Below are 15,535 nucleotides of genomic sequence, written 5' to 3'. Positions count from 1 at the left end.
AAACTCCAAGGTTCATAGAGACACTAAGTGGGACTGGACTCGGTGTCATTTCCATTATTTCCTTAGCTGCCCCAACATGCAAACTCTACCTGTTTCAGCTTTTTTACATTTTCTTCAGAACAGCCAAATTCTGCTGCTGGTTAAACCAGGATAAATCTGGAATAACTCAACCAAACCTCTTAGATTGCCAGAAAACTTGTTCCATTCAGCCCCAGAGTTCTCAGTCTGTAGTAATTTACTAGGGACCATCATTGGAAAAGAGGAAGAAAATCTCTGATACAGTAAGACTCAAGCAGTCACTGACTTGAGTGTGTTGGGTTTTTTTAACTTCATTAGAACAGAAATTCCTTAACCCTGTTACTTTTCTTTGCACCATGAAGTAGACATTGGGAAGCATAGAGCCGATGAAATTTTATGTCAAGTGCATAGTCCTGCTTAGTTTGTTGAACATTTTGCAGCTACATCTCTTGGGAATCTGTGGCTCCAGGCTCAGGCTTCAGGTGTATCCACAGTCTGGTAAATGATGTGACTGGGTTCAATAACTTGTACCGTGTCACAGGAATAGTTTTCCAGTTGTGAAACACTTCAAACTGCCAGTTGTAGCAGAAAGGACTTGAGTTTCAAAGTCTTCTTGATTTGGGTACAGAGGAATCCCCTGTTATCATCTGTTTCGAGGTGCGATGTATGTTTTTAGCATCGCTAGTGCCCATGTATTTGAATTCAAAAATCACAAAAAACTTGGTATGAAAACATCCAGAGGCAAATGGTGTTGACTTATATTCCTCTGAAGGCAGAGAAGTCTTGCTGGGAAGACAAATCTGCTCGAGTTCCTAGACTGCGCAAGCAGGGACGTCACGTATACCTGGCAACTCCCATGTCACACCGAGGGATTATCAGGTGTACAAGACAGCAGTGTCATTGACCGCGAGCTTACAGCCTAGGGACAGATGTACCCATTGTGGGTGGGGACAAAGGCAACTCAAATTAGTAACTGTTAGTGCTGGGACCATGCCTAGAAACAAACCCCATTCCGGTGTCAGGATTGCGTTGTCTAGGCACCTGTGAACAGAAAAGAAAGCATTCATAGGCTAAAAAAACCTCCGTGGCTAGAAGTAGGTCTGGGGAGCAACAGGCATTTATTACTCAGAAGTGGCAGTACCTGCAGGCTTCCTTTTGAAATGAGTGTGAAAAGCATCTGCATCTCTTAAATACCACCTGGAGCAACCATTAGTGGGCAAGCTCAGCTGCAGAGGGCAGGGTGCACGGCCTGACGCAGCAGTGGCACCTGCTTGGCAGGTCGCTCCGGCAGAAAGCAGGAGAGAAAGGAGCTGGGTGAGTATCCTCGGAATGACAGCTATCCTGATGCAAAGTCCTTGGGAAGGAGAGGAAGCCATGTACGCCTGGCGGTCTTACCGCTGGGCCCTTCATCGCCGTGCTCTCTTGGAGAGCTGCTGGCGCCGGTTCTCAGTGAATTCCCCAGTGAGCAGCTTACCCATGGAGAGTTTTGAAGTGAAGTCTTTTTCTCCCCCCTCCCTTTTCTTTTTCTGCTTTTTGTGAAGCTTACCTGTGCTTTTAGTTGCTGCAGACTGCAGCTACCAAAAAAGGTAACTGCAGGATTAGAGTATTGAGCAGGTAGGAGGTCTCTGAGGAGCGAAGCAAGAGCAAAAACTGCTGCAGAATTAAATTAATACCCACACCATTCAGGAACCATTATCTGAGTGGTCAGGGCCTAATTTATTTACAGTTGGTTAGTGCACTACAGATGAAGGGATTTTTTTTCTTTTCTTCCCGCCCCCTGCTGCTTAGCGGTTCTTTGCACATGCAAAAAAGCATTTCAGAGCTGGAGAGTAGAAAATTTGTAGCAATTTTTTACCCATTCTGCATGGGTGAATGAATCTGTCATCTGCAGTGATGGATTGTATGTCTTTCCTGTATTTTTCTAATTAAAGAAAATGCTGAATCTTGCTGAGAATCAGAGGAGTAAAAGCTGAGATAGATTGATAATAACTTCAGGGAATGCAAATAAGGCAGTTTTGGCCGTCATTGTCAGTCTCTTTTTAGATCAGAATGAATTTCTAGGCAGGCAGAGAGTCTTCTTAAAAACGTGATTTAAACCATTAAGAAAACTCAAAATCACACAGATCCGTGAGAGATCTGGGCTAGGAGTGGTGCTGTGTGGGAACTTCCATAGGCTTATTAGGAGAAGCTGAATCTCTTTCCTTTGTGTTCTTACTCTAGTTCTGTGCTCCTACATGTATTTTGAAAGCAAAATACTGATTCCGACTGTTGTGATTTCATAACATACCTCAGAGGTGCAGTGCTCTATCGCCCTACCCTAAAATGAAATGAAGTGTCGAAATACTACTGGAAAAAAAATGGAAAGAAACCCAACTTCCTTCACATCTCCTTGTTTAACACTACTTCAGTTAACCAAGTGTGATTTAAATGTAGATGCTGGCTATGTCCAACCATGGTTTGCCTTCGACAGAGCTGGCATGTGAAGGTACGATGATGGTGCGTATTGGTACATGTAATGTTTGCTGGAGGAGCCTAGTCCCTACAAGCATGTGCTGTCTCCTTACTCAGCTGACTGATCCACTCGTGGCAAGGAGCACAGCCTGCCGTTTAACTCAGCGTAGTTGCTGTCCTTGCTGCGTTAGACTTTTCAAGCAGGGTGTCAGCATATAGGCATCCATCATTATCTATATCACTGTGTATGCCTACAACATGCTGTTATCCCAGTCTAGAAAGGGGCATTGTGCCTCCAGCCACGAAGAGGCAGGAGCAGAGGCTGCTCACCTGATACTCCCTGTTGTAAGCAACGGCTGAAGGGGCACGGGGAGCTGAAGTTGTTCCGGCTGCTGCTGCTTTCCTGACCAGACTGCCTGGTTCAGTGCCCGCAGCAAGGAGCGAAGCTGTGTATTCCCTCTCCGAAGAACACGAGGCGCAGCGGCTCGGTTGTTGCTCGTTTGTGCGTCCCCAGGGAGAGCGCAGCTCCAGCCTTCCTCTTACTCGAATTACAAGTTTGCCCTTCATTCCCCAGAGCCAAAAAAATAGCTCAGCTTGCATGTGGTAAAAGAGAACTTGTAAAAGAAGTTATTTTTGAAGGGGCACTGAAAAAAACAGTATTTGCTTTGGCTACTCTTGGTGTTGCTACTGTATTTGAAGCAGCTGGAATGTACTCTAGGTTTGCTCAGAAGTCCCAGGGCTTCCTGCTGTAGGTGACCCTGCTTCGGCAGGGGGGTTGGACTAGATGACCCACAGAGGTCCCTTCCAACCCCTACCATTCTGTGATTCTGTGATTCTGTGATTCTGTGATTCTGTGATTCTGTGATTCCTCGTGCACAGTTTAAATGCGAAGCGATACAGGCAGTAGGCTCACTTTTTTTGAACTTGCCCCACTCTCTGAGGGCACTAAAAAAGGCAGATGAGCCCAGCCAGTTGAGTGACTGCAGCAGTTTGTCTTCTGCAGAGCTACGCAGAGCCTCCCTGTGTTGCTGTGCCGTGGCTGACGCGGCAGCAGAGCGGGAAGAGAGCGGGGAGCGAAAGGGTGCTTGAGCGAAGCGTTCTCAGCAAGAAGAAATCGTAGGTGCAGATTACCTGGGAAACAGGTCCCAGCTGAAGTTTTTCTGACTTTGACGTATTCTAGCACATGCTCAGTCTAAAAAAGACAGATAACTGTATGAGCAATGACTGAACATCAGAATTATATTTGGTTTCCGCTGCTCTTGCCGTAGGAAATGCAGGCATTACGAAGACCTAGCTTTATTTCTGGTTCTGCCATAAGCTTCCATTTATTCCTGGGGAAAAGCTGTTTAAGCATCAGTTTTCTCTGAAAAGTGGGGGCGGGGAGGGAGGGAAAGATGATTGATCCCATCAGATATTGGAAATAAATTCATTTTTTCGCATCAGCAAAGCGCTGTGGGAATATTGGCTCATACTGCAGAGTGCATCATTTTACCGGTTCGTTTCTTACTGCATTTGCTCCCTGTGAACAGAGTCTTTTCTTCCTGTGGAGCTGAACACAGTAAAAAAGGTGTAGCGAAACCGTTCCTACTTTGGTCGCTATTTGTAGCCTTTTGCAGCACCCTTTTGCCCCCAAGGCTGGGACAAAGGCAGCGGGACGCCTGCCTTTCCGCTGGTGCACAGGTGTCTGCGGCGGAGGAGCCGGGTGAGTTCACACACAGACGTACGCGGCTTGGGAACGGTAACGCTGCTGCTGTGTCTGTGCCTCTACCTTCACCTCCTGCCCTTGTATCTTACGCTCATAGAAGGACACGTGCTCTGCAGAGGAGTGGGTGAAGAAGTGAAGATTGTCCTGTCGGTCTCTTCTCTGCTCCCTTTGTCTGTAATGAAGTCCTTCACAGTCTGCATATAATTAAGGTTACAAATGTTCAAATTTTAAGTTTTTTAACTTCAAGTTTTTAAGATTTGGGGGCTGGTTATGTTTTTGTCGTAACTCTAACAGTCAAAAGCACTGAACGGGTCATTAGAGTCCTTTGTATGATTTCAAACAAATGAGAAGTCCGTTTTTTTTCTCTTCCAGATGAAGCCCTATACGGGTAAAACCTTGTTACAGCATTGAAGTGTTTGTTTCGTAGACTTCAGAGAATTTAGAATTCTATCAGTAAGAAAATGAATAAAAATTTCAATGTAATGAAGTTCAGTCACCTAATATTTGAGGGAAAGAAACGACCAAGTGTATTCCCTGGAAGGGACTGCATTTTTATTAGATTTCATAGGTTTTGTTGCAGGCTGTGAACCTGGATACATGAAGTCAACAGAACAACGCTGATTTGTGCTTCCCAAAAATCTGCTTGCTGAGTTACTTTTGCCAGTGCCTTTCCATGTGCAGATGGGAGGATCTGAGGTTTTAAGGATATCTAAAACGCACTAGCCGTCCCTGTGTCAAGACCTTTTAGATGTTTTCAGTGGTGCACTTCGCTGAGCTGTCTGTTCTTGCTTCTGCCAGCCAGCCGGTGATGGCCGCAGCCGAAGGTGTGGGGAGTTACCGGTGTGGCTTCTGGAGAGGATGAAGGAAAACACCAGATTGGCTGAAAAAAATTCTCGCCTCCTCTTGCCAGAGTTTTGTTACTGAAATGGATTTGCTTGCATTTTTCTTTTCTTCTGGTTTGTGTGTGGGTACTGGAAAGAAGGCAGCACAAGTAGGCACTAGCTGAAACCTCTTTTTTATTGCCTGCAATAAAGGTGGCTCTCGGCTGGGAGCATGAGTAGGTCCCCGTGTTACAGTTCTTGATTCCTTATAAATAATTTTAAGGCTACAAGTACTGAGGCCCTGCTTCCCAGGACCTGGCTGGACATGGCTTGCTGATGGGAGGCAGAGAATAAATCTTTTAGTTTTCCTTTGCTCCCATGCGCAGCCTTTGCTTCTCCTTTATTAAAATGCCTTTATCTTGACCCACAAGTTCTTTTTCGTTTTATTTTCTACCCCCGTGTCCTGTTGAGGAGGGAGACTGATAGAGTGGCTTGGTGAGCACCTGGTGGCCATGCAAGCTCAACCCACCACAAGGGCCAGGGCACAGGGCGGGCAGGACATCCCCTGCAAGGCCATACTGCCCCACCCCTCCATTGACCACTCGGGGCCAGGACACACATGTGGCAGAAGCTGCTTCTGCTTCCGTAGGGTGAAGGGAGGCAGCTGCTGCAGCGGGGTCGGGGGCTGCTGCCCCTCACAGACCCAGGGAGCTTACCCATGGGTGACTGCTGGCAGCCACATCGGGTGGCTGACAGCCTGTTCCCCGTGCTTTCAGCCGTGGTGCGGGACTGTGCGGGATGTGGAGCCAGTGGCAGCGGACAGCAGAGACCCACCAGCTGCTGCGTGGGGAGGAGGTGGAGCTCCGTGGGGCGCAGGAGCTGCTGCAGCTGCAGCTTGCCCAGGAGATGGGGAAGGCAGGCAGGAGCTGCAGGGCGGCCCACAGCAAGCTCCAGGACATCCTCAACAAGCTCTGCTGGGAGATGGATGGCTGCCCGCCTGCCCCTTCAGGGACCACTCCAAAGGCCCTCCTGGGTGCCATGACCACCATGAGATGCAGAGCTCCTGCTCCCCTGATGGAGATGGGCCTCAACCCTGGCAGCAGCCAGCCACCAGGTCAAGCCTTGGTCTTTCCGGTTGGCACTGCAGGGGAGACGCCCTGAAAGCCACAGCGCTGGGCAGCAGAAAACACGCAAGGCTATGGCAGATGCTCTGCTCCAGGTGCCAGAGCCTGGGGGGAAGACCTGGTGCCTCCTGGTAGCACATGCAGCCAGCTCCTGGAGCAGAGCCCCCTGCCTGCAACGTGCCCTGGAAATCTTGGAGAGGCAATGCAGTGCCCTTGAGATGGAGACCCACCTCCTGAGCAAGGGAAACTCTCCAGAAGCATGAAAGGAGGCAGAGAGGCTGCAGCAGAAAAATACTAAATCATCTGCCCTCACCGAGTGTCTAAGAGAAAGAAGCAGGTGTCTGCAGGAGATGGTTGAGCACCTGATGAATACTCCAGTGCCACTGCCTATCCAGAGCTCCACTGAGGAACTGTGCATGAAATTGTTTCCTCAGCAGAGGCCAGGAGAAATGAGAGAGCCTGCTGGGGCTGTGCTGGCGCAGGACAAGCAGCACGAAGTCTCACAGAAGGCAGCTGAGGAGCTTCAAGCCCAGCTGGCAGCAGAGGAAGAGGGCTGGTTTAAAATTTCAAAACAAAGTATGGGGCAACCCTTGCCAGTTCCTCTCAGCAGTGCAGCAACTCCTTCTTTGTGCAAACCAGTTAGCAAGGATGCTTTGCTCCATTTCAAGGGCGCTTTGCTCCATTTAAAGGACAGAGCCTGCTTACCGAAAAAGCTGCTTCCTGCAGTCCTTCTGCATGTAGCTTCCCCTTTCTTTCAAAACTGGAAACTTGGAGGTCCCTAAGCTGGAGATCCTTTAAGGACACAGTTTTTTAGCAAATGGGGCCAATGTTTACTTCTGGGTGCCCAAGCATCCTGCATAGCCTCTCACGCTCACCATTGCAAACTGTCTGGGAGGATGGAAAGCCTGCCAAGAGGTGTTACAGAAAGAATAGTAATTATCAGTTTCCCCTTATGTCCGCTTGCCAGTTTTCTCCTGGGCTGCTGGCCTACATTTAATTTAAGGCCAAATATATCTGAGCTTAGCTGGGTTTTTTTGATGGTAAAAAAGGCACTTATCTGCAGGCAGGATGGGGCTGCTGGAGACATGGAGCATAGCTTGTTGGTCCAAGACAGCATTTGTGGATATTACTTACTTTCGACTGATTACGGTTTCAGCAGAAACCCCAGTTAGGAAACCACACAGCATGCAGGTAATTGGAAACAGAACCTGGCACAAGCATCGCTGAAAGTCCAGCACTGGGCTTTGAATTTGTAAATAGAAAAGGCCTGTGGCTCTGCAGTAAAACGGCGATTCTCCCAGTTAAGTTCATGAAGGAAACAGAGACCTTATTATTTTCTCTCTCCCCATATAGTTTTCTTTTCCTTTGTTTCCCTCTTTAATCTAAGAAAACTCCAGGACGGCTCCTTTAATTAAGAGGCAGTAGACAACGATTTGTCTGCAGGGCAATGTTTGTGTTGACACACAAAGCTAAGCCTACAGTCTCTGTTTTTTTCTGCCTTTTTATTCTATTTGGAAAAGCAAGACACTTTTCGTATGACCTTTGGTTAAGGTTATAATATCCCTTGTTTAAAAGGGTATATTTTGTTTCCTTTTTTTCTTTTTCCCCCTCAAGAGTTTGTGTCTAGACAGACTACATGCACAAGAAACTTTTATTTCTGTTATATTCACTAGTGTTTTTGTGGGCACAGCACCAATGATAATAACTTACATAATTATATACAAGAACCATAGATTTCACTTCTATGTCTGTTGTTAAGTAACTGGGATTTCAGTAATTTCCTTAGCCGTTGTGTTGCTTCTTCCTCTCACACTGTTCTTCTCTTTTCTGTTTCTACCCAACTCCTTTTACTACTGTTTTTAAAGTGCCAGGTATGAGCACAACTGTAAGCAGCTACATTTTCGGGAGAAATTATTTCTAATGTTTTATTTTACAATAGTCACGTGGACAGCTTCCCAACTAAAGAAAGGATCAGTTGATTCATCCTGCAAAATATGACTTTTCAAAATTATCTGTGGCTGACCTCCTACTCACTCAGCATCTCCTAGGTGACAGAAACTGCGCGTACTCCAAGATATGCTTAAAATAAAATAACCCATGGTTACAATCACTCGTTGGATTATGATGATGATAGCAGGGTTTGGTATCTAGCCCAGAGAGCTCCAAGAGACTGCTGGGATTGTACAGACTGTGCTTGCTAACCCAGCTCAAAGAGATCCATGTGAGGCAGAATGTAAAGCATTGGTGGCAGTATTTTAAGTAGGATTCTCTATCTGACCATTTCAAGCATCAGTGGAACTGGATTGGAGATGGGAAAAAGAGGGGAAAAATCAGTCAAAAATATCCCAGGATAAAGAAATAGTATTTTCAGTCTTTTGATAAATGTTCTTCCAACTGTTAAAAAATCAAGTTCTTCCAGAATTAAATTGCTTATTACGGAAAGAAATAAAACTATTGCCTTTCTGCTAGTAGGTGGCATATGAATCTAAATGAAGCAAGCAATAGTAGAGCAAAAGACAGCCAAGATGATCACAGACATGTGAACCTGTGGGTTGGATGACAAGTAACGAAGTGATACTGCCAGTGCAGAAGCGCTGGGACAGGCAGAGAGGATAATGATCTCTTGTGGTAGACGAGATGTGACTGCAGCTTAAGCATCGAGGGAAGATAAGAAATGTGTTCAGACAGAAGGCCTGTTCCCACACCCAGCCTTCAGTTTCCTTCGCCAGCATTGCTAACTGCTACACTACTAATTCCTAGCGTAACTAGAGCAGAGGCTTGAGAGTGGTGGATGAAAGGCTTACAGTCGGAATGTTTGGAGCCGTGCTCAGCTCCTGCTCAGATGCCTCGCCTGGGTCATGTGTTTGGTTTGCTGCTACCTATAGCGTTTCCTTGGCTGTTACAGTCCATCAGCTGTTTCATTATTCATTGTCTTGTGTAGCAGTTTGCACAGAAAGGACTGAAAAGGGCATCTAGAAAACCTTCTAGACTGCTGCTTGTATCAAGGATTTGTAGTGATAAGAGTTTCCATTTCCCTGGGCAGAGAAAAGGGATGAAACTTTTTTCCCTTCACTTACATTAAAGCTCTGACAAGTTGCCTCTGACACACAAGACTCATCTCTCTCCCTGCATTTTGTGCAGATCCTGACCCGAAAAGGAGGTTCTGAGAGGTCTGGCTGAATGAGAGCTTGTAAGTGTGATAGACTTAGCTGGTGTAAATATGAATATAAAAGATAGCGTAAATGCAGAGCTGCATGATATTGCTGTATTTTTCAGTTGTGCCCAAGGGGGCATTTAGGTTCTCAGGGCACTTAGACTCAGTCTGCGATGGGGTGGAGATGGGTGGTTTGAGTGTGCCTGGAAAAAAGGCTGGTGCTGCTGAATTATAGAACAGAATAGAATAGAATAGAATAGAATAGAATAGAATAGAATAGAATAGAATAGAATAGAATCATAAAAAGTTTTGGGTCAGAAAGGACCCCTAGAGGTCATCTAGTCCAACCCCCCTGCAGCGAGCAGGGACACCGCTAACTAGATCAGGTTGCTCAGAGCCCTGTCCAACCTGGTCTTGAATGCTTCCAGGGATGGGGCCTCCACTACCTCTCTGGGCAACCCGTTCCAGTGTTTCACAACCCTCATGGTAAAGAATTTCTTCCTTATATCTAGCCTAAACTTACCCTGTTTTAGTTTAAAACCATTACCCCTCGTCCTGTCACTGCTGTCTCTACTAAAAAGATTGTCCCCATCTTTCCTATAGGCTCCCTTTAAGTACTGAAAGGCTGCAATCAGGTCTCCCCACAGCCTTCTCTTCTCCAGGCTGAACAAGCCCAACTCTCTCAGCCTGTCCTCACAGGAGAGGTGCTCCAGCCCTCGGATCATTTTTGTAGCCCTCCTTTGGACCCGCTCCAACAGTTCCATGTCCTTCTTGTGCTGAGGGCTCCAGAGCTGAACGCAGTACTCCAGGTGAGGTCTCACCAGAGCAGAGTAGAGGGGCAGAATCACCTCTCTCGACCTGCTGGCCACACTTCTCTTGATGCAGCCCAGGACACGGTTGGCCCTCTGGGCTGCCAGCGCACATTGCCGGCTCATGTCCAGCCTTTCGTCTATCAGTACCCCCAAGTCCCTCTCAGCAGGGCTGCTCTCGATCCTTTCATCCCCCAGCCTGTATTGATGCCGGGGATTACCCCGACCCAGGTGTAGGACCTTGCACTTGGCCTTGTTGAACCTCATGAGGTTCACACAGGCCCACCTCTCCAGCTTGTCCAGGTCCCTCTGGATGGCATCCCATCCTTCTGGTGTCTCAACCGTACCACTCAGCTTGGTGTCATCTGCAAACTTGCTGAGGGTGCACTCGATGTCGCTGTCCATGTCATTGATAAATATATTGAACAGCACCGGTCCCAGTACGGACCCCTGAGGGACTCCAATGTCTCCATCTGGACATCGAGCCGTTGACCACTACCCTTTGGCTGCGACCATCCAACCAATTCCTTATCCACCGAATGGCCCACCCATCAAATCCATGGCTCTCCAATTTAGGGAGAAGGATGTTGTGGGGGACCGTGTCAAAGGCTTTACAAAAATCCAGATAGATGACATCCGTTGGTTTTCCCTTGTCCACTCTTGTTGTTACACCATCATAGAAAGCCACTAGGATGGTGAGGCAGGACTTGCCCTTGGTGAAGGCATTCTGGCTGTCTCGAATCACCTCCCTGGCCTCCATGTGCCTTAGCATATCTTCTAGGAGGATCTGTTCCATGATCTTCCCAGGCACAGAGGTGAGGCTGACAGGTCGGTAGTTCCCAGGGTCTTCCTTTCTACCCTTTTTGAAAAGGGGCACAATGTTTCCCTTTTTCCAGTCACTGGGGACTTCCCCTGACTGCCATGACTTTTCAAATATCATGGAGAGTGGCTTGGCAACTACATCAGCCAGTTCCCTCAGGACTCTGGGATGCATCTCATCAGGTCCCATGGACTTCTGTACGTTTAGGTTCTGCAGGAGGTCCCGAACCTGGTCTTCACTTACAGCTGGAGGGATCTTACCCTCCTGGTCTCCTTTATGCCATTCATCGACTCGGGAGGGGTGAGGAGGGAGGTTGCCAGTGAAGACTGAGTCAAAAATGTTGTTGAGTACTTCAGCTTTCTCCTCATCTGCTGTTGCCAGTTTGCCGGTCTCGCTCATGAGCGGGGGTACGCTTTCTTTGACCACCTTTTTCCGGCTGACATACCTGTAGAAGACCTTCTTGTTATTTTTCACATCTCTTGCCAAGTTCTGCTCCAGCTGTGCCTTGGCCTTCCTGACCCCATCCCTACACAACCGGGCAGCATCCCTATACTCTTCCCAGGAAGCCAGTCCCTGCTTCCACTGCCCGTGCAGTTCCCTCTTCTTCCTTAGTTTGACCAGCATCTCTTGCCTCAGCCATGCCGGTCTCTTCCCTTCTCTGCCCGACTTCTTACACTTGGGGATCGAGAGCTCTTGCACTCTCTGGAATACATCCTTAAAGACCTGCCAGCTCTGTTCTGTTCCCCTGTTCCTGAGGACCGTCTCCCAGGGAGTCCTTCTGACTATCTCCTTGAAGAGCTGGAAATTTGCCCTCCTAAAATTTAGGGTCCTGACTATGCTCTTCGTTATTTCCATTTCCCTCCATAGCGTTAGTTCCAATAGCGTGTGGACACTGCAGCCCAGGCTACCTCCGTCTTGACATCCCCAACGAGCTCACTTGCACTGGTGACCACCAGGTCTAGTATCGCATCCCCTCGGGTAGGGGTGCTTATTACCTGGCTTAAGAAGTTGTCTTCAATGCATTCTAGGAACCTGCTGGATTGCCTACAGCTTGCCGTGTTGCTTTTCCAGCAGATGTCAGGGTAGTTGAAGTCCCCCAGTAGGACGAGAGCCTGCGAGCGCGAAGCCTCCTGGAGCTGGAGGAAGAACGCTTCGTCTATCAGCTCCTCTTGATCTGGCGGCCTGTAGTAGACACCAACCACTAGGTTCCCTTTGTTGCCTCTCTCTCCGATTCTTACCCATAAGCTTTCGACCTGCTCGTGACTATTCTTCAGGGTCAGCTCTTCACTCTGTAGTGTTTTCTTGATGTAAAGGGCAACGCCCCCGCCCCTCCTTCCTCGCCTGTCCCTTCTGAACAGCCTGTAGCCATCAAGAGCCACATTCCAGCCGTGGGATTCATCCCACCAAGTTTCCGTGATGGCAATCAAGTCGTAGCTTTGCAGCAGGATGATTGCTTCCAACTCCTCCTGTTTGTTTCCCATGCTGCATGCGTTTGTATAGAGGCATTTCATCTGAGCTGTCGGCCTCGTTACCTTCATAGCAGAGCACTCCTTTTTTCCCTTGAGGTGCTTCATGGGTATTTTCTTGTTGGCACCTGATACCTCAGGCGCCTCCAGCTCCCTTCCGCAAGACTTCCACATTGCTGCAGTGTCCCTCACCTGCTGCTGGGCAACGGGTTGAGGGCTCCTACTAGCCCCCCATCCCTCTAACCATTGTGTATCCTCCCCTAGCCTGTCGCTGGCAAGCCTGATAGGTTCCCCTTCCCCCTTCACCTCTAGTTTAAAGCCCTGTCAATGAGCCCCGCCAGCTCCTGGGCAAAGATCCTCTTCCCCCTTTGAGAAAGCTGGTTCCCATTTGATGCCAGCAAGCTTGATGCTGTGTATGTCATCCCATGGTCAAAGAACCTATGTCATGGAGCCATGTGTTAATAGACTGAGTCTGCCTAGGTCGCTCAACGTCTCTGCCCCCCACTGGAAGGAGCGATGAAAAGATAAACTGTGCTCCAGATTCCTTTACTAATCGTCCTAGGGCTTTGAATTCTTTTTAAATTACCCTCGGGCTACTTACTGCAACTTCATCCGCACCCACGTGGAAGAGCAGCAGAGGATAATAGTCTGAGGGTCGGACCAGTCTAGGAAGTTTCCTAGCAATGTCCTTGACCCGTGCTCCCGGGAGGCAACAGACTTCCCTGAGAGGAGGGTCTGCCCGGCGTATCGGACCCTCTGTTCCCGTCAGCTGGGAGTCTCCTACAACTATGACTCATCTCTTCCTCCTTGTGGAGCGGGTAGTAATGCGAGAGGGAGGTCCTTCTGATCTTTGTGCCTCCTCCGATGTGGATGGGTCAACCCCTGCACCATCCACCGCCTTGTCCTCCACATCTAAAGCCTCATACCTATTATGCAGAGGCACCTGTGGAGATGTGGTGGGCAAGGGAAGGGTTCGCCTCCTGCCCCAATTGCGGACCCGCTTCCACTCACTGTTTTCCTTTGCGTCACTTCCTTCAGCCCGATGGGGGGAGGTTACTAGTGCCCTTTGGTCCCGGGCCTTTTTTACAGGTTTTTCATGGGTACACTCCTGGGTTGTCAGGGCATGGCTCCACCAGTTGATCTCCTGTTCGGCCTCCCTGATGCTCCATTGCCTATCTACCTCTTCTCTTAGCTCTGCCACCAGGCAGAGTAGATAGTCCACCTGGTCGCACCTTATGCATATATTCCCTTTGCTGTTGTCCATTTCCAGCGCTAGCTGGTGGCACTCGCTGCAGCCAGAGACGTGGGCAGCTGTGTGCTGTCTAGGGACATCAGTCTGGGTTGCGGCTTCCTTTCCGACCAGCAGAGAAGAAGCAGCCTTCTGATGGCGGGGTGCCATGGCTGGGCTTCCTTCCTGCAGATGAGTTTCACAATGACTGGTACACTACAGGGGTGAACACAAAATTGGGTTTTGCCCCAAATCTTGTGTTTCTCTGGAGCAGAAGTGCTCCAGCTCACTGGGATTTACGGTGCACATTCATCCTTTGTATTAGCTGACTAAAGTCATGATTTTCAATGTGAGACTGTCTCCATCCCTTTAAAATCTGTGGCAGTTGTGCTGCCATGCCCTTTCTTAATAGTCTTGTCACTAAGACCTCTCCTATTGCCTTTCGTCCTTTAAGAAGTTTAAAACCACATTGTCCTAGACCCTGCAGGCTGAAGGCAGTCTCATCCCCTCTTGTCACGACAGCGCAACGATGCTGAGAGATACAGGGCATGAGAGACGAGGCACGAGAAGATGCCGGACACTGCAGTTTGCTGCGGGCAGGTTCAGACTCTGATCTGTCTCTCAGTGTTGTTCAGCTTTTTATGCAGTGAAGTTTTAATGCAAAAGGCTTGAGGGCCCTCGGGTCAGCAATAAAAGCCAACATGGCTGGCCCTTGCTCAGCTGTGGGCCACCATCGCTGCAGGCGGTGATGTCTCTTGCTGTCTCTCCGATCCAGAGTTTGCAGTCCTCTCAGCAGAGCAGCCCCGTTGCCGCTGTGTGTTTGTCTTGCTTAACAAATGAAGCCATAAAGCAGCAACACAGTGTGGTGTGCAAGGGGGAGAGCAGGATTAGACTTATAATGAACTTTGTCATGCTAGTTTTACTGCAGCTTTAATTCATCCCACCTTCTCCACCGACCACCGCAGAGTTCCTCTGGCATCTCATATAGGTTCAGCAGCGTGGCGCATCGAGCTCGTCGTTGGGAACTTGGTGCGATGATGAAAGGGGCAGCTGTACTTATTGTTTGCTCGCACAGTCAGTTCTCAGAGCTCTCCTCTGCTGCATCCGTTCGCAGCAGTTTCTCTCGCTGTGTTGGTTTTGCGGTAAGAGATATCGCTAATCTCCCAGGCTGGGCCTCTGCATGCGGGTCCTGCCTCCTTGCTGACAACTTGCCTGGGAGGGATTTTGTACTACAGACCTTGGAAAAAAATCAGAAAAAACAGAAGAGATAAGTGTTCCTCTTCCTCTTTTGTCGGTGTGTGACAGCAGCTGTGTGGGATTCTGCCTCTGCCACCGCACAAAAGGGCCTTTCTCCCCACCCATCCCCAGGCTTTTTCCTCACTTTTCCCACTGTTCTTGCCTCTGGATACAATTCAAGGGACAAATTGGGGTAACCAGATGTCCTCTGCTGTTCAAAAGGGTCATTGCAGCTTGCATAAAATGCAATGACTTTAAAACCATAACCAATTCATCGAGTCGTTATTATTCTGTGTCACATCATTATTTTTTTCCTGCGTTTGGATAGCTTTAACAACATTTAGGGAGTATTGTATAGTACCATACACATGCATTGTTTTTCTTCCTAAATACATACAAAATATCCTCAAATGACCTGGATGAAGAGTTAGAATGTACCCTCAGCAAGTTTGCTGATGACACCAAACTGGGAGGAGTGGTAGACACACCGGAAGGCTGTGCTGCCATTCAGCGTGACCTGGATAGGCTGGAAAGTTGGGCAGAGAGGAACCTGATGAGGTTCAACAAAGGCAAATGCAGGGTCCTGCACCTGGGGAGGAACAACCTCATGCACCAGTACAGGCTTGGGGTGGACCTGCTGGAGAGCAGCTCTGTGGAGAGGGACCTGGGTGTCCTGGTGGACGACAGGTTAACCATGAGCCAG

Source organism: Opisthocomus hoazin, chromosome 2, assembly GCF_030867145.1.
Source record: "Opisthocomus hoazin isolate bOpiHoa1 chromosome 2, bOpiHoa1.hap1, whole genome shotgun sequence".
Taxonomy (NCBI): domain Eukaryota; kingdom Metazoa; phylum Chordata; class Aves; order Opisthocomiformes; family Opisthocomidae; genus Opisthocomus; species Opisthocomus hoazin.
Note: the sequence above shows the minus strand (reverse complement) of the source record.